The following is a 21237-nucleotide window of genomic DNA, read 5'->3' as shown; positions in this document are numbered from 1 at the left end:
GGCATCAGCAGTTCCTACTATCTCTGCTGTCCTTACCTTGTCTGGCCTATTTATGACTCCATTGACACAGCAATGTAGGGGACTATTAACTGCTCTCTGTAATAGCATACATAGAGCAAAAGGAAATTAGTGATGAACAACAGCACTGAAATTGTCAGTGATGGCCACATCCCATGAAGGAATAAGTAATAAAAAGCATAATTATTTAAAAGATCAAACTGAAAGGAAGATGTTTAAGGTGCAGTCATGTCCCCTTATTAAATGCCAATGCCATCACTAAGTCCCTTCGATCAATATTGTGAGGGTTACTATTGGCTCAAAGGCAAGACCATTTCAGATGATGAGGGAGGTCCAATGGATATATGGTTTACCCCTGCTCCTAGTTCTTTTGTTTTTATGTTCTAATGTTGGTGGCCCACCTATCCTGGTGACTGCTTCCTCGCATGGTGTTTATATTATCTTCATCCCTGGGATTTGCTCCTGGTCAGGATGGTGTTGCCTCCCATATTCCACTGGTGTGCTTTGTAATATTTTTATTCATTTGCAGAATGTGGTGTCACTGGGCAGCCAGAGTCGATCGCCCAAGTTGCATTCTTCTCCATCTCTGTATCACACTCTGGTCTTTTGTTTATCCATCTGTGCCCTGTGTTTGACGTGGTTGGAGAGTGGCAAAGGGCCAGCAGCAATGTGCACTCGTACAGACGACTACAGGCACAATGTGAGGACAAACTCTGCCCCTTAGTTACAGGGCTTGGTGATGAAGATAGATTGAAGCAGATGGGAGTGTTCTCTTTAGAGAGAAGAAGGTTGAAAGGAGATCTGAAAGAGGTTTCCAAAATCATGAGTGGGCTGGAGAGAGTAGAAAAGGAGAAGCTGTCCCATCTCATAAAAGGACCAAGAACAAGAAGGCATAGGTTTAAAATCACAGGAAGGCGATGGCCTAGTGGTATTATCGCTGGACTGTTAATCCAGAGACCCAGATAATGTTCTGGGGTCCCAGGTTCGAATTCCACCACTGCAGATGGTGGAATTTGAATTCATTAAATATCTGGAATTAAGATTCTAATGATGACCGCGAATCCATTGTCGATTGTTGGAAAAACCCGTCTGGTTCACTAATGTCCTTTAGGGAAGGAAACAGCCATCCTTACCTGGTCTGGCCTACATGTGACTCCAGACCCACAGCAATGTGGTTGACTCTTAACTGCCCTCTGGGCAATTAGGGATGGGCAACAAATGCTGCCCTGTCAGCAAGACCCTCATCCTGTGAATGAATAATAAAAAAGAGATTGCAAACAAAGCAAGGGTGATGTGAGGAAAGAAGATTATCACACAGTGAAGAGTTAGCATAGGAATGCACTGCCTGGAAAATTGGTGGAGGCAGGTTCAATTGAGGCATTAAAGAGGGGCATTGGTTGGTTATTTGATTAGAAATAGAGTGAAGGTATATGGGGAAAAGGCAGGAGATTGGCACTGGCAGGTGATCCTTGTTTGAAGAACTAGTGCTGGCACAATGGACCGAATGGCCTGCTGCAATTCATTGACAATGCACCTGTTAAGTTAAACTGGCTTTTTTAAATGCTGCACTTGAACCTTCTTTATTTCCCGCCACACTACATCCGTTTGACACCTTTAAACAGTGAGACAAGTGAAATGAATAGAGAAAATCCAGATTGAAAATAATCCCGAGACTGGGAATTCAAATCCCAGACTGAACTCAGTTTTACAAAGTCTGGAAATGAAAGCATGATACTCACTTGAAAAAGAAACAAACTGGCTCATCAATAATTTATACAAACACACAAACAAGAAACAGGAGTCGGCCACTCGGCCCTTCGAGCCTAATCTGCCTTTCAATGAGATCAACTTCAACTCTACTCTCCTGCATATCCCCCGATAGTCTTTCATTCCCTCAGTCATCAAGAATTTATCTACCTCTGCCTTTAAAATATTGAAAGATTCTGTATCCACTGCCTTTTGTGAAAAAAGGTGTTTCTTCATCTTCATTTTAAATCAGTGACCCCTTATTTTTAAACAACGACCCCTTGTTATGGATTCTCCCACATGAGGAAACATTCTTCTGACATTTATCCAGTCAAGTCCCTCAATTAAATCACCTCTGACACCTCTAACCTCCAAAAGATACAGGCTCAGCCTGTCCAGTCTTTCCCCATAAGATAATCCACTCACTCCAAGGCCTAGTCTAGTAAACCTTCTCTGAACTGCCTCCAATGCAGGAGAGGAAACATCCTTTCAACAATAACCTGATCAAGACCCCTTAGGATCATATAAGTTTCAATGAAGTCAACTCTGATTCTTCTAAACTCCTGAGAATACAGGCCTAGCTTGTCTAGCCTTTCCTCATATGGCAATCTGCTCACTCCAGGTCTTAGTCTAGCAAAATAATGCAATAACAAAGCTATAGGTCAAGTACTGTAAAATAGGATGAGAATAGTTTGGTGCTTGTTTTGATCAACACAGACTTAGTGGGTCATTGAGCCCTTTTCCATGTTGTACATCTCTGTGACTCACTCTAACCCCTTCTCTGAACTGCTTATAAAGCATGGCCAGTACCATATACAATACTCCATATGCATGCTCAACAATGCCCTACATAAATAAAGTATAGCCTCCCTACTCTTATATTCAATTCCCCTCATAATAAATCGGAATTCTATTCGCTTTCCTGATTATTTGTTGTACCTGCACACTAACTTTCTGCCATTCATGCACATGGGTACTCAGATTCCTCTGTATTTCAGAGCCCTCCAACCTCTCACTGCTTGGATAAAATGTCTTTTTTCCCATTCACACATTGCACTCATTTGCTAGATCTTTGCGCACTCACTTAACCTATCTATATCCCTTTGTATGGTCCATATGTCCTCTTCACAACTCACTTTCCTAATTATTATGGAAATCCTGTGCCTTTAAGTGAGATATATTCTGTACTATTTCTCTTGCAGAGAGGAGTTGCCACAGTAGTGATGAAATGCCTGTTTCAGACGCAGTGAGTAAACAGCTTTGAGGTCCCTGAGAGTCTTTTCTAAAATTAAACAAAAGAAGCATGAGTGTGTGCAGCTGTTTCACACAGACCCCCAGGTTTTAGTTTTGCTTTCAGTTGGCGTTTGGAGTTGACTGTTGAAGCTGATGGATACAGCTCTCTCTCTGCTGCAGCAAAAAGTTTGAGTTCTCTCTCTCACTGCTAGATTCTTTCTTTCAGTGTTCCTTTCTCCTGGCCTAGAAGAGAGTTATCATGTGAAGAAAATCTGTTTTGCTGAATTTGCCTTTGCCAAGGGTGTGTTTATGAGATGCTGCTATATGGGAACAGTTGACGATTATTAGTTAAGTAACATATTATTTTATTAAGAATTCAAAGAGTTAAATTTTTGCTAATTCTTCTGTTTGTTTATATTTTAACTGTGGTGTAAGAATAAAGTGTGTTTTTCTTAAAGCCCAGTAGTGGACCAATCGAATCACATCTGGAACACAGATCTTACAGTTGCCTTTAAATAAAATTAAAAGGTAGGATCTAGGCTATCACCTTGATACATTTGAGGGGTTTGGTCTGGTCCATAATACTATTTTTGTGTCATCAGCAAATTTAACCAACACACCTTTGATTCCTTTATCAAAATTATTATGTAAATTGAAAATTGGAGAAGGACGCTCATCCTTTTTATTCATTCTGGCCCATAAGACTCCACCGTGGGACCAATGTAGTTGACCTGTAATTGCTTCTGAAATGGATCAGGAATCCATTGGGCTCAGGTGATGAGCAATAAAGTCATGTCCAGTTGCCAAGAGCGATTGTAGTACAAAGACTCTTCAGGCAATCAATAAGATTAGTTCTCTTTCTGTTTGTATAGAAACTGTACAATTCATTGCCTGGATATTTGGAGTATGACTTTCAAACAGATGCGTACAATATTACCAAACCATTGCATCAATCCCAGGTGCTCTGAGTGAGTGGTTCAGCAAGTGATGATGTTTTATTTTCAGTCACGTCTCATCTGTGTGAAGCAAGGCACATCGAGTTCTGAAAAATTCCCTTCCACCAGTGCTTTGAAATCAGCATTTCTCTCACTCTGAGTGGGAGATTCTTTGAAAGGATCAATCATCGTGTCAATCTCAGCACTTGCTGTAGAAGACATTTTATAATATTAAGAATATAAATCAAACCAAATTAATGAACTAGTACTGAAAGGGGACAACATGCAAGTAATTCCAGCGTTTGAAAGATTCCACTTAAAATATTGGGCAAGTTTGTTGACAATAAAATAGACTGACAGGTCCCCGAGGCTCATAAAAAGCATCGGTCCATTAATCCTTACCTAAATGCCTGTTCCCAATGTTGATGGATAAGCCCAGTGTTAGAATCATACATCCTTTTGGTTTTCCTTAAACTTTAGATGCCAGGATTATTTTCAATGTTGGCAGGAATGAGAAAAAAAAGCCTGACATTCATGAAAGTGCTGCTGGTTATAAGCCCGTTTCTCTCTAACATAGCTTATCTATTGCTATCAATTTTCTGTCCCTCTGCTCCATCGCCATCACCGCCCCCATCATCATCCCCGCTCCTCCAAGGTTGTCAATCATGCAGCTTTGTCAAACTTTAATTTATATAGATCTTCAAGAACACACTGGGGCAGCCAAAGTGCTTTACAGCCAACAGATTCCTTTTGAGGAAAGGATAGGAAGGTGCAGGTTAGCTGAGTTGGCCGGTTTGGGATACAGAGTGACACCAACCACATGGTTTCAGTTCCTGCACTGGCTGAGGTTACCATGAAGGGTTCTCATTCTCAACCTCTTCTCCCTCTCCTGAGGGTTGGTGACCCTCAGGCTAAGCCACCACCAGTTGTGTCTCTCTAATGAGGGAGTAGGCTACAGTGATTTTATCTTTTGTGTGCAGCCACTGTTTCAAGATAGGAAAATACAATTACCAATTTATGCACAACAAGCAACACAATAATGGCCAGATCATCCAAATTCTTATTTTTTTTATACAAAATCCCTAAAGTGTGGAAACAGGCCCTTCAGCCCAACAAGTCCACACCAACCCTCAGAGCATCCCACCCAGACCCATCCCCTCATAACCTACACATCCCTGAGCACTACAGGCAATTTAGCATGGCCAATCCACCCAAACTGCACATCTTTGGACTGTGGGAGGAAACCGGAGAAAACCCATACACTCACAGGGAAGAATGTGCAAATTCCATGCAATCACCTGAGGGTGGAATTGAACCCAGGTCCCTGGCACTGTGAGGCAGTAGTGCTAACCACTGAGCCACCATGCCATCCCATTTCAATTAAAGGATGAATACTGACCGGGACACTGAGAAGAGCTTCAGTGATGTTTCCCAAAGGATCTTTTACCCATGTCATGCGATCTTCCATGCTCATCTGTGAAGGGGTCAAAATTTCATATCTGATCTTTGTCTGGTTGCTATTGCTTTGTTCTGTGAACATGTGATGGTTGGTTAACCTGAAGGTTGTTAGATCTAGCTCCATGTTAATCTCTATCATTTTGAGGGAAAAGCTAGTATATAGGAGGGCAGTTCAAGATCCACATCATTCAACACCTGACCTTTCAGAGTTTCTAAAACTAGCATCTTTCACCTCGGACAATGACAAATTTTCAAACGTCACTGTGACCAAAAAACCACAACAAAAATTGAAATCTTATCAGGGCTTTAACACAATACAGCAACATATGGCACATCTCAGGAGAGAGTAACACTGAGTCTGACACTGAGTCAAATAAACATGGAAGCAAAGAAAATAGGAGCTGAAATAGTCCATTCAGCCCTTTGAGCCTGCTCTGCCATTCAATATGATCATGAGGTGGGAATGCTGGTGTTGGACTTGGGTGGACCAAGTCAGAAGTCTCCGAACACCAGGTTACAGTACAACAGGTTTATTTAAAATCACAAGCTTTTGGAGTGCTGCTCCTTCGTCAGGTGAAGTCAAGGTGTTATGACTTCTGACAATAAGATCGTAGATATTCATCTAACACATTATCCTGTTTCCACCTTCTTCCCATATTCTTTGATCTCTTTAACCCTAAGAACGATAGCTAACTCCATCTGGAAAGCATTCAATGCTTTGGCCTCAACCAATTTCTGTGGCAGAAAATTCTATAGGTTCACTACTCTCTGAATAAAAAACTAATGCGGGCCTTAGAGAACTCCCTCTTCATCTCAGTCCTAAGTGGCTTACTGCATATCCTTAGACTGCAACACCTGGCTCTGGACTCCCTGGTCATCAGGAAAGCTCTTCCTGTGTTTATTCTGCCCAGTCTTGTTAGACATTTATAGGTTTCTATGAGATTCCTCCCTCATTCTTCGAAACTCCAGTGAATGTAGTTTTAACTGATCCAGTCTCTCTTCACACAACAGCCCTGGCAGGAATCAGTCTGGTAAATGTTGCAATGGTTGTTCAAAAGTTTGGTCAAAGAGGGAAGTTTGAAGAGTGTCTTTATGAAATAGAGAGAGAGTGAGAGAAGGAGGGGAGGCAATGGCCTAGTGGTATTATCGCTGGACTATTAATCCAGAGACCCAGATAATGTTCTGGGTTTGAATCCTGCCATAGCAGATGGTGGTATTTGAATTCAATAAAATATCTGGAATTAAGAAACTAGTAATGACCATGAATCCATTGTCGATTGCCAGGAAAAGCCCATCTGGTTCACTAATACCCTTTAGGGAAGGAAACTGCCATCCTCACCTGGTCTGGCCTACATGTCTCTCCAGACCCACAGCAATGTGATTGACTCTGAACTGTCCTCTGGGCAATTAGGGATGGACAATAAATTCTGCCGAGCTAGCGATATCCCCATCCTGTTCATGAATAAATCAAAAAAAAAAGATTTCGAAAGAGAATTCCAGACATAGGGTCTGGCAGCTAAAGACACATTCTCCAAACAATGGTATCTTGTGAACATCTGATTGATGGAGAGAAAGAACAGGAAATATTCCAGGAAAACATGTTTGGGAACTCTGTACTATTGCCTACTTTGTTTTTGTTGGGAATCTGATAGAGTCATAGAACTGTATAGCATGGATAAAGAGCCTTCGATCCAACTCGTCCATGCTGACCAGATATCCTAAATTAATCTAGTCCCATTTGGCTCAAATCCCAGTAATCCCTTCCTATTCATATTCACATCCAGATTCCTTTTAAATGTTGTAATTGTACCATCCACCACCACTTCCTCTGGCAGCTCATTCCATACACACACCACCCTCTGTGTGAAAATGTTGCCCCTCAGGTCCCTTTTAAATCTTTCCCCTCTCACCCTAAACCTATGCCCTCTAGTTTTGAACTCTGTTACCCTGGGAAAAAAGCCTTGGCTAGTCACCCTATCTATGCCCCTCATGATTTTATAAATCTCTATAAGGTCACCCCTCAGCCTTCGATGCTCCAGTGAAAATAGCCCCAGTCTATTCAGCCCTTCCCTATACCTCAAACACTCCAACGCTGACAATATTATTGTAAATCTTTTTTGAACCCTTTATCTGAAATGTTATTATTTGTAGTAACAATACAGTGGTAAACCTCACCCCTCACAGTCTGGGTGTGTTCACATCCATTTTCTTCCCCATTGCGTACTTTCCATTTCCAGCACAATGGAAAGTAACAGTGAGCACTCTTCGGCTGTTGGGTTCCAGTCTGAGCCTCCAGCCCAACATTCCAGAAAGTCCTTCCTGATAGCCCTTCCTGTGAACCCCATAGGCCCCACAGCTGCCCGGGTGTCCACCCATCCCTCTCTCCGTGTGCCTCCACCTACTTACATTCTGCCCCCACTCCCAGCCTCAGGAGATCAGTGAACATGCCCTCCACTCACACATTGCCTCATGGTTTGCTGTTTTTATCCACTTTCCAAACACAGTTGCCCTTCCTTCACAATTGGCATCTCCATTACAGCACACTCCCAACCCCATCCTATTCAGCCTATAGACCCCAGTCCACACAAATAGGTCCCTAAGTCTCCTATACATGTCAGCAAATGTCCCTTTCCCCATAGATTCTGTGAGCAGATGAGCCAGACTGACCATGGTCCTAAATGGACAGCCCTGGATGAGATTTTCCTGCATCCCTGACTTATGTCTGTACATCTTCATGTTAGCCCTACCTCGGACTGACTGTCTGTGAAGCCAGAGGATTGACTGTGACCCAAAGAAAGGACAAAAAACTGAACAGCATAGGAACAGGCCCTTCAGCCCACCAAGCCTGTGACAACACATGACACCTTTCTAAACCAAAAGCCTTTTTGATCTACACGGTCTGTATCCCTCAAGTCCCTGTCTATTCATGTATCTGTCAAGATGCCTCTTAAACATGGTTATTGTATCTGCCTCCACCATCTCCTCTGGCAGTGCATTCCAGGCACCTATCACCCTCTGTGTAAAATCCTCCCTCTCACATCTCCTTTAAACTTGCACCTTTTACCTTAAACTTATGCCCCCTAGTAATTGACATTTCTACCCTGGGAAAAAGATTCTGACTATCATTCTACCCATGCCTCTCATGATTTTGTAAACTTCTATCAGGTCGCCCCCTCATCCCTTGGCCTTGCATCCTGGGAAGCCTTTTCTGTACTCTCTCCAAAGCGTTCACATCCTTCTGGTAGTGTGGCGACCAGGAATGTACCCAATATTCCAAATGTGGCCTAACTACAGTTTTATACAGTTTCTACCCCACTCCCTGGACAGCAAAGACATGAAGCTCCTAGCAGAGAAATCCCACGGCTAGTTGCCTGACTGTAACCAATCCCCTGGACTAATATTGAAGGCTGACCTTCTCTTACGGTGCCAGGACCCCGAACTGGCATGGACTTCAGTGAGGACTAATCCCCTAAGACTTTAAGACTGAGCTGCCTGCTTGTGACATATGCTGTGCATTTGCTGTTGGCATGCGGCATGGGTATGAAATTGACGTATACGCTGCCTCATAGCAAGAGAAACTTGACTGCGGAACTATTAAGCAGCAAGGCAAGCTGTGTGGTGGTGTGATTGTGCTAATTGGCTCAGCATGGCATGGCAGGGATGGTGTGAGTATGCTGGGAGGATGCTAGTGAGCAAGCAAGCAGCCCTGAGATGCAACCTGGTCTGTCCTGTGAGCTGGGTGCATGACCCTGTGCTCAAAGTCTTCCGGCCTTTCACTGCCAGATGCAGGTGCGCCATTGCAATGCAGGTCCGTGCTTCCTGTGAGTGGACTGGGAGAGGTGCCATGAGGATCATGAGAGGCTTGGTGATTGGATATCATTGTCCATAGATGGGAGCAGTTCGTGGCTGGTGCCCATAGATCATGTGCAACATGGAGGTTCCCCGATCCCAGCAGTGAGCTGAATTTGTCAGATACCCGCTCCAACTTTCACATCAAGAATTCTCGACGTCTCGTTTGCTTGATGGGTTAGATATGATGGGAAACTGTGGATGAATGAGCCAAGTTGTGCTTTTAATGAAAAACCGAAAGAGCTGCGGATGCTGGAAATCTGAAACAAAAACAGAAGTTGCTGGAAAATCTCAGCAGATCTGGCAGCATCTGTGGAGAGAAATCGAAGTTAGTATTTTGGGTCCAGTGACCCTTCTTCAGAACTTCTTCAGGGTTCTAAGGAAGGGTCACTGGACGCGAAGCGTTTACTCTGATTTCTCTCCACAGATGCTGCCAGATCTGCTGAGATTTTCTAGCAATTTCTGTTTTAGTTTGTGCACCTAGTAAGGCGTTTAACAAGTAACAATTGTCCCCTAATTGGCAACTCGCCACTTCCTAGTGAGAAACCCACCTCATTATGTGGCAGATGAAGAATAAATAGTGGGAAATAGCCCAGTCGTTGAGATGGCTCTCACTAGGCCCAGAAATCTCAAAAGAGACCTGTTGTTCAGACCCCTATAAGATTTGGCCCACAATCTTACATTTAATGTGCATTGAACAGTTGTATACACTTAATTTTTTTACATTGAGTTTGTTGCTGCTTCTACCCTATTTTGCATAAGTTCTGTCACCTCATACATAATCAAACATATGCTAATTTCAACATCATCGCCCACATAATCAGGTCAAGGCAGGCAGCTGTTCAGCACTCATTTGGGGAGAGATCTCTTTGGTGGTTTCAGGGTCTTGAATAAACATTAGACTGTCTGTGAGCTGTAGCATGGCCACTAATTCATTCATAGGAACAGATGCAAGTGATTTCTCTTTTTTTTTGAAGTTGAAGAATGCTCCTTTGATAACTAGGCAAGATTATCAGATGCGTAGCCAGGACAACCAGATGTGGCAGATCCTTGGTTGAGTGAGCGGATCTCAGCCAAAGTCATGGTCAGAAAGCACTTGCATTTATATCACACTGTTCAATACGGCTCTTTATTCACTCACAGGATGTGGGCATCGCTGGCTGGGTCAGCATTTATTGCCCGTCCCTAGTTGCCCCTTGCGAAGGTGGTGGTGAACTGCCTTCCTGAACTGCTGCAGCCCATGTGTTGTATGTAGACCCACAGTGCCCTTAGGGAAGGAGTTCCAGGATTTTGGCCAAGTGACAGTGAAGGAGCAGCAATATATTTCCAAGTCAGTTTGGTGAGTGGCTTGGAGGGAAACTTGCAGGGGGTGGTGTTCCCATCTGTCTGTTGCCCTTGTCCTTCTGGATGGAAGTGGTTGTGGTTTTGGAAGGTGCTGGTTAACGAGTCTGGGTGAGTTTCTGCAGTGCATCTTGTAGCAAGTACACACTGTTATTACTGTGTGTTGGTGGTAGAGGGAGTGGATGTTTATGGATGCAGTGCCAATCAATGGGCTGCTTTGTCCTATGTTGTTGGATTGCACCCATCCAGATAAGTGGTCACGTTCCTGACTTGTGCCTTTTAGATGGAGGACAGACTTTGGGAAGTCAGGAGGTGAGTATTCCTAGACTCTGACCTCCTCTTGTAGCCACTGTGTTTATGTGACAGTTCCAGTTGAAGTTTTAGAACATAGAACATAGAACTGTACAGCAAAGTACAGGCCCTTTGGCCCATGATGTTGTGCCAAACTTTTACCCTAATCCTAAGGTCTATCTAACCTCCACCCCTACCTTATACTATCATCCATATGCCTATCTAATAGCCGCTTAAATGCCCAAATGAGGCCGACTCCACTACCCTCTCCAGCAATGCATTCCACGCCCCTACCACTACGTCCCCCCTATATCTACCTCCACTCACTTTTAAACTATGCCCCCTCATAATAGCTACCTCCACCCTAGGAAAAAGTCTCTGGCTGTCCACTCTATCCATACCTCTGATCATTGGCCTTTGGTCAATGGTAAGCCCCAGGATGTTGACAGTGGGGGATTCAATGATGATAACACCATTGAATATGAAGGGGCAGTGGTTATATTGCCTCGAAATGGAGACAGTCACTGTCTGGCAATTGTGTGGGGTGAACTGTGTTAAAGGCAGAGATTCCCATTTGCCCCAGTCTTGGATCAGAGGCACAGGTGGCAGGTGAAGATTATCCTCCACCCCACCCCGTAGATTGCTTTGCCCTCAAGTGCCCTACTCTGCAAACAAACAAAACATACTGTTTCAGTGTTGGATCCTCCAAAGATTTGATTCTGAGCTAGGGCTTTCTGAGCCAGAAACTGCCATCTCCAAGGGTGACTCAAGTTGCCAGTGTCAAAGCCTGAAATAGATCAAGATAGTCACCTCAGCTCTGAGTGAGTTGATTGGTGGGCGATATATGAGTCACCACTAACACCCTCACACTTGAAGGATTTATTGGGAAATGCACACTCCATGTATAAATAAACCAATGTGTGCGTGTATATAATATATTCTATACAGGAAGACTTACAAACAATCCACGATATGATGAACAATTTATTAAATTGACTCACAGCAGTTATGAGAAATTTAACTGCACGCAATGCTGCAACATTGGAAGAGGAAAATCTTCTTCAGTGTTGTGGAGTTGCACCCATCCAGGCAAGTGGGGAATATCCCATCACACTCCTCATGCCTCATAGATAGTAGATAGTCTTTGGAGAGTCAGGGGGTGAGTTACTTGTTTCAAAATTCCTAGCCTCTAACCTGCTCTTGTAGCCACAGTGTTCAGTTGTCCATTCCAGTTCAATGTCTGGTAGATGGTAAGCCCCAAGATGTTGATAGTGGGGGTTTCAGTGATGGCAACACCACTGAATGCCAAAGGACAGTGGTTAGATTCTCTCTTGTTGGAAATGGTCATTGCCTGGCATTTGTGTGACAGTTACTTCCATCCTCGGTCATTTCAAAGATCTTTGCTGCATATTAGGTACTTTTCAAATGTAGTTACTGCTGTAGATAGGAAACAGTTGCCAATTTTGACACAGCAATCTCCTCCAAACACTTACGCAATAATGATCAGATATTCTTAGTGATGTTGGTTCAGAACTAAATATAGACCAAGAGATTGTTTTTTTTCCCCATGTCCCTGAAGGGGAACATGAGCATATAACATTCTGACTCAGAGTTGTCCATGCTAAGCACTGAACCACAGCAATGCAGCTATTGGGGAGGTGATGCAGTGGTCACATCACTGGAGCGGTATTCAAAGAGGCCCAGGTTACAGTTCTGGGGTTCAAACGTTCAAATGGTGGAATTTAAATTCAAGTAATAATTTGGCAATATGAAGCAAATTTCTAGTGATGGCTATGAAGCCTTTACTAATTATAGTCAAAATCCATTTGCTTCAACAAAGGTCCAAGAAAGGGTTTTGAAAAATTTATTCACAGGATATAGGCATCACTGTCTAGGCCAGCATTCATTACCTATCCTTAATTGGCCAGAGTGTAGTTAAGAGTCAACCATAATGCTGTGGTCTGGAGTCTTGCGTAGGCTAGACAAGGTAAGGATAGCAGACTTCTTCCCTGAAGGACATTTTTGGGCCAGATGGATTTTTCTGAGAATCAGTAGACTCTTAATTCCAGATTTTCCTTTATGAATTCAAAATCCATCATCTGCCATTGCAGGATTTGAACCTGGATCCTTAGAACATTTCGTGGAGTTTCTGGATTAAAAGTATAGCGATAAAACCACTGGGACATAGCCTAACTCAGTTGGGTTAGGGTTGGGTTGGGGTGGGGTTGGGTGGGGGTGGGTTGGGTTCGTTTAAATGGGGTTGGGTTGGGTTGGGGTGGGGGGGGGGGGGGGGGTGGGGTGGGTGTTGGGGTTGGGTTGAGTTGGGTTGTGTGTTGGGGTTGGGGTGAGGTTGGGGTTGGGTTGAGTTGGGTTGTGTGTTGGAGTTGGCGTTGGGTCAGGGTTGGGTTGGGGTTGGGGTCGGGGTTGGAGTTGGGGTTGGGGTTGGAGTTGGGGTTGGGGTTGGGGTTGGGTTGGTGGATGGTGGGTGGGTTGTCAAGGGAGTATGTGGAAGTTTCCTGGGGATGCTACATTCCACGACCCCAGGGCCCTGCTCCCCCACCCCATTTACCTGTCCCTGGATGATTTGCAGTCAATGTTAACTGCTTTTAGAAGACACTGATTAAACATCAGCTAAAGTATTGTGTACAGTTATAGGCTACACTTTGTCACACATATGTGAATGCTTTGGCAAGAGTACAGAAGCGATTCACAGGAATGGTCGCCACAATGAGAAACATGAGCTCTGAGAATAGATTCAGTTGGTGGAGTTGGGCGTGTTTTCATTGGAAAGGAAAAGATTGAGAGCAGATGTGATCCAAGTTTCCAAAATCATGAGACATCTGAATAGATAGGGAAAAATTATTCTTGCTCATAGGTGCACCAACAGCCAGAGGGGAGAGGTTTAAAGTGTTTTACAAAATAATGAAATACAAGGTGAGAAAACCTTTATCACACAGCGAGCAGTGAGAATCTGGAATACAAAGATCCTCAGGCAGCACCCTCCAAACCCACAACCTCTTCCATCTCGAAGGGCAAGGGCACCAGACATATGGGAACACCACCACTTCCAAGTTCCCCTCCAAGTCACTCACCATCTGGACTTGGAAATATATTGCCGTTCCTTCACTGTCACTGGGTCAAAATCCTGCAATTCCCTCCCTAAGGGCATTGTGGGTCAACCCACAGCAGGAGGACTGCAGTGGTTTAAGAAGGCAGCTCACCCCCACCTTCTCAAGGGGGCAACTAGGGGTGGACAAGAAATGCTGGCCAGCCAGTGACGCCCACATCCCAGAAATGAATTGAAAAAAAAATATTGCCTGGAAATATGGTGGAAGCAGGTTCAATGGGGGAACTTAAGAGGGTCATTAGATGTGGATCAATAAACTGAGTTGCCTTAACTGGCTGATTTGTAAGATAGAATAATGTCAACAGTGTAGATTCAACTCCTTCACAGTTAAGGTTTCCATGAAGAACACTCCTTCTCAGCCTGCCCCCTTGCCTGAGGTTGGTGACCCTCAGGTTTTACAGCCACTAGTCATCTCTCTCTGATGAGAGCAGCAGCCCTCTGGGACTCTGGCAACTTTATTTAAATAGGTAGAGTGTTACAGGAAGCGGCACTCGGTTAATATGTTCAGGGAACTGGTGCAGAGGCACAATTGGCTGAATGGCTTCCTCCTGCACTGTAACAATTCTGGTTCAGTCCAAGGTTTGCCTGGGTATCTCTCAGTATTGATCACTTAATATGCTTCAGGGCTGCAAATTCCCCAATCACTGGATTAGTGAAGCTGCTGTTGTGCAATGATGGTGTATTTCCGTCGGTACAAACTTACAAATTTGTTTTTTCTTGGGCTCAGTATCTTTTGTCTTGTTCATTACAGGTAGGAAATCTGTCATCCTTCACTGATCTCTCTCTCTCATTTTAAAATTAATCCATAACAAAGTGGGCTTTTGAGGCTTGGCTGGTATCTATTGCCCACCCCTAACCACCCTTTAACAGGGTGGCTTCCGAGACCATTCCAGACAGTAGCTAAGAGCCAATGACATTGCTGTGGATCTGGAGTCACATGAAGGCCAGACCAAATAAGAACAGCAGATTTCCTTCCCATAAGGGCACATGCGATCCAGATAGGCTTTTAGAATATTACATACCAATAACGTGCAGACTTAATTCAATTTTCACTACAGGCCTTGGTGGGATTTGAATTCACTTCCCCAAGACATTAGAGACCCTGGATTATAAGGTCTACTGATATTACCTATACTCCACACTTTCCACAGCAAATGCTTTATGACTCACAACAGCATGATTGATTCTTAATGGTCTTCTACAATTAGCAAGCCATTCAGTTCAAGGACAATTAGGCATTGGCAACAAAGGTCCCAAGAAAGAATATATTGAAAAAAAAACTCAGTTTCTCTTGGATAGGGAGAGGAAAAGTACTCAAGATTTCTGCTGTAAGTGCTATGTAGCTGAAAGTGCTCATGTGCAGAGAGTAAGCTGGAGTGCAGTTCGACAAAATGACCTTCATGCTCAAATCGCCTGCCAACGTTCACCATCAGAGTCCACCTGTGAAGTAATTGGGTACAGAAAGGAGCAGAGCCTGTGGAAATTGAAGCTGATGAATAGCAAGGGAGCATGGGGAAGTCCAGGCAGAAAATTAGCAGGGAACAAAGAAGTTTGGTGAGTTTGAATAGTTAATGTATGTTTTTAATAAAGGCCATGCACATGTCTTTCATATTGTAAGAGTAAAGACCTATTCATTCTGGTACCAAAGAAACAAGGATGGCCTCTATAGGTCTAAAGCATGGCTGGAAAAGGCCAGTCGCCAAGTAGCAATGGGAAATGTCAAAATTGATTTTTGTATTTTTAAATATAGCATACAATCTCTTAATAATTAGTTTTTTCCATCAACCTCAACAAAATTACAGCAATACATTTATCAACAAAGAACAAAGCCAGTGCTATATTGATACAGCTTGTCCCTCCAGGTTGGTTTCAATTGATAATAAAATGCAAGAATCTGGTTTAGTAAAGCATTCAAGTGTTTATTGTTCCCGTCATTTCTTGCCAAAATAAACATAACTCAAATGCATGAATCCATAAGGCACTGTTTATGGGTGACATTACAAGGATCACCACAATACAGCAATATTGTGAACAGCGTGTGCAATAATTATGTGGCTTTAATGATTAATTAACTGCTAACATGAAAGCAGTGAACCATTATGGAATTGTCAAAATAACATCTGTCAACATCCGAACAATTATCTTTTTATTTCACTCCGATTAGCTGCCGATGATATCCAATTTCTTCCTCTTTGGAGTGATCGCATCAATGCAACGTGATGTAGGCCTGTAGCCATGAAGCCAAGTGAGTGAGACCAGGAAAGGGGTGAGCAGACAATACCTCTTGTATCTTTTCCTGCCATCACCAGCAAACTGTGGCCGCAGCGTGTTCTACTGACAGATGGAGAGCTCAGGGACTAGCCCTTTCACCTTGGACTTGGCAAGTTGTGGATTCAAAGTCCTATTGCAGGGAGCCGGGGACAAATTTCAAACTGAAGCTCCCAGCTGGAGTTGCCGGATTTACTGTCTTTTGCATGATACCTTAATCCATGGCCTTGTCTGAGCTTTCAATAAAGATCCCATGGCAATATTCCAATGAAGAGTTGAGCAATTGTACCAGTTACTTGTCTGATATTTACTGCTCTGTTGTTATCATTGAAACAGAAGCTCCAATCCTTATCACTTTGGTGTTGCGGGAGCTTGCTGTGTACAGTTTGGCTCTCATATTTTCTTACAATACCACAGCTACAGCATTGAAGAAATACATTATTGGATCTAAGCTCTTGTCCTAAGATCATTGTTTTATGAAAATGTGATATTTCTTTATTTTGTTTTTTTAGATGTACAACATCAAGTCCCCAGATTATTTCCAAAACAGTCTCCCAGACTTTTAAAAACCGAAAGAACTGCGGATGCTGTAAATCAGGAACAAAAACAGAAGTTGCTGGAAAAGCTCAACAGGTCTGGCAGCATCTGTGAAGAAAAAATCAGAGTTAACGTTTCAGGTCTGGTGACCGTTCCTCAGAACATTCCTCAAAGATGTGCAGGCTAGGTGGATTAGCCATGCTAAATTGCCCGTGGTATTCAGGGATGTGTAGATTAGGTGGGTTATAGGGGGATGGGTCTGGGTGGGATGCTCTGAGGGTCAGTGTAGACTTGTTGGGCCAAAGGGCCTGTTTCCACACTGTAGGGATTGTATGATTTCTATTCTAAGGGTCACCGGACCCGAAACGTTAACTCTGACTTTTTCTTCACAGATGCTGCCAGACCTGCTGAGCTTTTCCAGCAACTTCTGTTTTTGTTCCTGACTTTTAAGCTGTAACTCTGAGAAATAAGTGATTAATAAAATGCCACGTTCATCATGCCTGCCACTCAGGACCTTCTCAGGCAATGGAGAGCCAGAGACAAAAAAAAAGCGTCTCTGTCAGCAAGACCAAGGATAAAATCAAACACTTCTCCTCTGGGCTGATTTCTCATACCACCAGAATCCTGCATTTTTAATGCATTGTACTTTGATTGAGAGGTATAAAGATTGTGATGTCACCAGATTCACCTCGGCAAGAGCCAGGAGACTGGCTTGTGCTCTGGAAAGAAGTAGGTCCAAACGTGGCTCTGGAGTTCCTGTGAGGATCTATGAAATGCTAGTTTAATTGTGTTCTACTTTAATTGAAATTTGTGGCTAATACAATGACATAAGAACCAGAAACAGGAGTAGGCTGTTCAGCTTTTTGATTCTGATGTGCCTTTTAATGCAATCATGGATGATCTCATTTCTCCTTCAACTCCACTCCACTTAGAGTGAATTCCACAGATTCATGGCCGTTTGAGGGAAGTAATTCTGCCTCATGTCTGTTTTAAATCTGCCACCCTTGCCCTAAAAATATGATCTCACATTCTAGATTGTGTTATGGACCAGACCAGACCGGACCCCCTCAATATACTTCAAGAGGGTAGTCTAGATCCTAACTTTTTCTTATTTTAAAGGTGAATGTGAAGTGACATGTTCTAGATGTGATGTAATTAGTCAAACTACTCGACAAAAAGTAAAACACAATTTATTTAAACAATATAGTTAAAATACAAACAAAAGAAAGAGGAGACAACAAGGTGCAGGGCTGGATGAACACAGCAGGCCAAGCAGCATCAAAGGAGCAGAAAGGCTGACGTTTCGGGCCTAGACCCTTCATCAAAGAAAGAGGAATTTAGAATAACTTAACGATTGAAAGACTTAACCAAATAATAAATACAGCACCTATTACTAATTAACTGTTCCAATACAGTAACATCCCATAAACACACCACTTGGCAAAAAGGCAAATTCAGAAACAGGTTCTCGCATATAGTTCTCCAATCCATGAGGAAAAATCATCAAGACAAAATTCAGAGAAATTAGCAGATAGGAGACATTCACTGATGCTTCCAACCCTTTGAGACTCAAAGGCTTCTGCTTAAAACTAAACCTGAAAACTAAAATGAACCCTAGAAAGCCTGGCTTGTGAGAGCTGGCCACATCCAGGTTGCTTCCATTGTTCCAACTTTAAAAAAAAACTCCAAGACCTCACAAATTGTTTACTTTCTTAGAGACAGCTGAATGCAATGCCTTACAACCTGTCTTCAAACAATCCAGAACAAAATAACCTCTTAAAGTGACAGCTTTGTCACAATTGCACAACAAATGGAAACAATTACATTTGTTTGTCATCTACAACTACATCTCGTTTGTCAACCCCCTTTAGCGTAATATATACTTCAGTTACATTGCCTTTTGTCCTCCTAAACTGCTCATAAGACATGCCTTTCATCTGTGATCATACTCTACCATTCAATGAGGTTATAGACTTAAATCCATATTCTTGCCCACCTCGCCCATAAACACTCATAATAACCACTGAGTCCTTTGTCGGCAAAAATCTATCAACCTCTACCTTAAAAATATTTAATAACTCTGCCTCCATCACTTTTGGGAAGACAGTTCCAAGGACTCACCACCCTCTGAGAGAAGGGAATTCCCATTTCCACATTAAATGGGAGTTTTTTTTAAAATCTTTGAACTGTGTCCCCTAGTTCCAGTTTCTAAAGATTTGCAAGGCTGTTGAAGTCACTAGTTCAGGAAAAAGTCAAAGCACTTTTTGTTTAACCAGATGCCAGACTGCTTTTTCCACACATAAGCAAAGCCATTGGATTGTCATAGAAATCGATACTTTGAGGATTTGCTGAAAATGCAAAGAAATTTGCATTTATATACGAATAAATGAAAAGAAAATGCTGGAGAAACTCAGCACATCTGCGGAGAGAAAAGAATCACACTGGACTCAAAATGTTAAACTCGAAACGTTAACACTGTTTCCCTCTCCACAGATGCTGCCAGACCTGCTGAGTTTCTCCAAAATTCTCTGTTTTTGCTTTGAGGGCAATGTCTATCTGACCAAGAACTTCAAGGGCCACAAAATTGGGCTAACATTGACAAAAAGCCTTACTTCAAAACTGTGTGTATTTTTGTGCAAAGTACATCTTTATCTGCGTTAACCTTTATGTTTCAATAATTTGCTAAGAAATGAAACTGGGTGTAAAGAATATGGAGTCACAATGTCTGTTCTGTGGATATTATTAAACCCAACAACAGAGATTTAGCTAATTTAAATGATGTATAGTTTACTGAAAGTCCCAATGTACTGACACAATCTGACACTGATTGATGGCATCTGGATTTATATTCTTTTGAAATGCAGAGAAACTAACTCCACATGAAGTTAGAGAGATAGTAGGAACTGCAGATGCTGGAGAATCTGAGATAACAAGGTGTAGAGCTGGATGAACACAGCAGGCCAAGCAGCATCAGAGGAGCAGGAAAGCTGACGTTTCGGGCCTAGACCCTTCTTCAGAAATGGGGGAGGGCAAGGGGGTTCTGAAATAAATAGGGAGAGAGGGGGAGGCGGATAGAAGATGGATAGAGGTGAAGATAGGTGGAGAGGAGACAGACAGGTCAAAGAGGCGGGGATGGAGCCAGTAAAGGTGAGTGTATGTAGGGAGTTAGGGAGGGGATAGGTCAGTCCAGGGAGGACGGACAGGTCAAGGGGGCGGGATGAGGTTAGTAGGTAGGAGACGGGGGTGGGGCTTGAGGTGGGAGGAGGATCAGAGGAGCAGGAAAGCTGATGTTTTGGGCCTAGACCCTTCTTCAGAAATGGAGGAGGGGAAGGGGGTTCTGAAATAAATAGGGAGAGAGGGGGATTAGAGGAGCAGGGAAGATGATGTTTCAGGCCGAGACCCTTCTTCAGAAATGGGGGAAGGGAAGCGGGTTCTGAAATAAATAGGGAGAGAGGGGGGTCCCATTCACATTCCTGCAAAAATGCCATCCCCTATTCTCAATTCCTTCGCCTCCGCCGCATCTGCTCCCAGGATGAGGCATTCCACTCCCGAACATCTCAGATGTCCTCGTTTTTCAAGGACTGCAACTTTCTCCCCTCAGTGGTCGAGAATGCCCTCGACCCTGTCTCCCGCATTTCCCGCAACTCATCCCTCACACCCCGTCCCCACAATAACAACCAAAACAGAATCCCCCTCGTCCTCAGGTACCACCCCACCAACCTCCGGATCCAACGCATCATCCTCCAACACTTCTGCCATCTGCAATCCGACCCCACCACCAAAGACATTTTTCCCTCCCCACCCTTATCTGCTTTCCGGAAGGACCACACTCTCCGGGAGTCCCTTGTCTGCTCCACACTCCCCTCCAGCTCCACCACATCCGGCACTTTTCCCTGCAACTGCAAAAAGGGCTACACCTGCCTCTACACCTCCCCCCTCACCCCATCCCAGGCCCCAAGAAGACTTTCCACATCAAGCAGATGTTCATCTGCACATCTGCTAATGTGGTATTCTGTATCCACTGTTCCTGTTGTGGCCTCCTCTACATCGGGGAAACCAAGTGGAGGCTTGGGGACCACTTTGCAGAACACCTACACTCGGTTCGCACTAAACAACTGCACCTCCCAGTCGCGAACCATTTCAACTCCCCCTCCCATTCCTCAGACGACAGGTCCATCCTGGGCCTCCTGCAGTGCCACAACGATGCCACCCGAAGGTTGCAGGAACAGCAACTCATATTTCGCTTGGGAACCCTGGCAGCCCAATGGTATCAATATAGACTTCACCATCTTCAAAATCTCCCCTCCCCCTACCGCATCCCAAAACCAGCCCAGCTTGTCCCCGCCTTCCTAACCTGTCCTTCCTCCTACCTATCCCCTCCTCCCACCTCAAGCCCCACCCCCATCTCCTACCTACTAGCCTCATCCCGCCCCC

This window comes from Rhincodon typus, chromosome 10 (assembly GCF_021869965.1).
Source record: "Rhincodon typus isolate 14 chromosome 10, sRhiTyp1.1, whole genome shotgun sequence".
Lineage (NCBI taxonomy): Eukaryota > Metazoa > Chordata > Chondrichthyes > Orectolobiformes > Rhincodontidae > Rhincodon > Rhincodon typus.
This window is presented reverse-complemented; position numbering follows the sequence as displayed.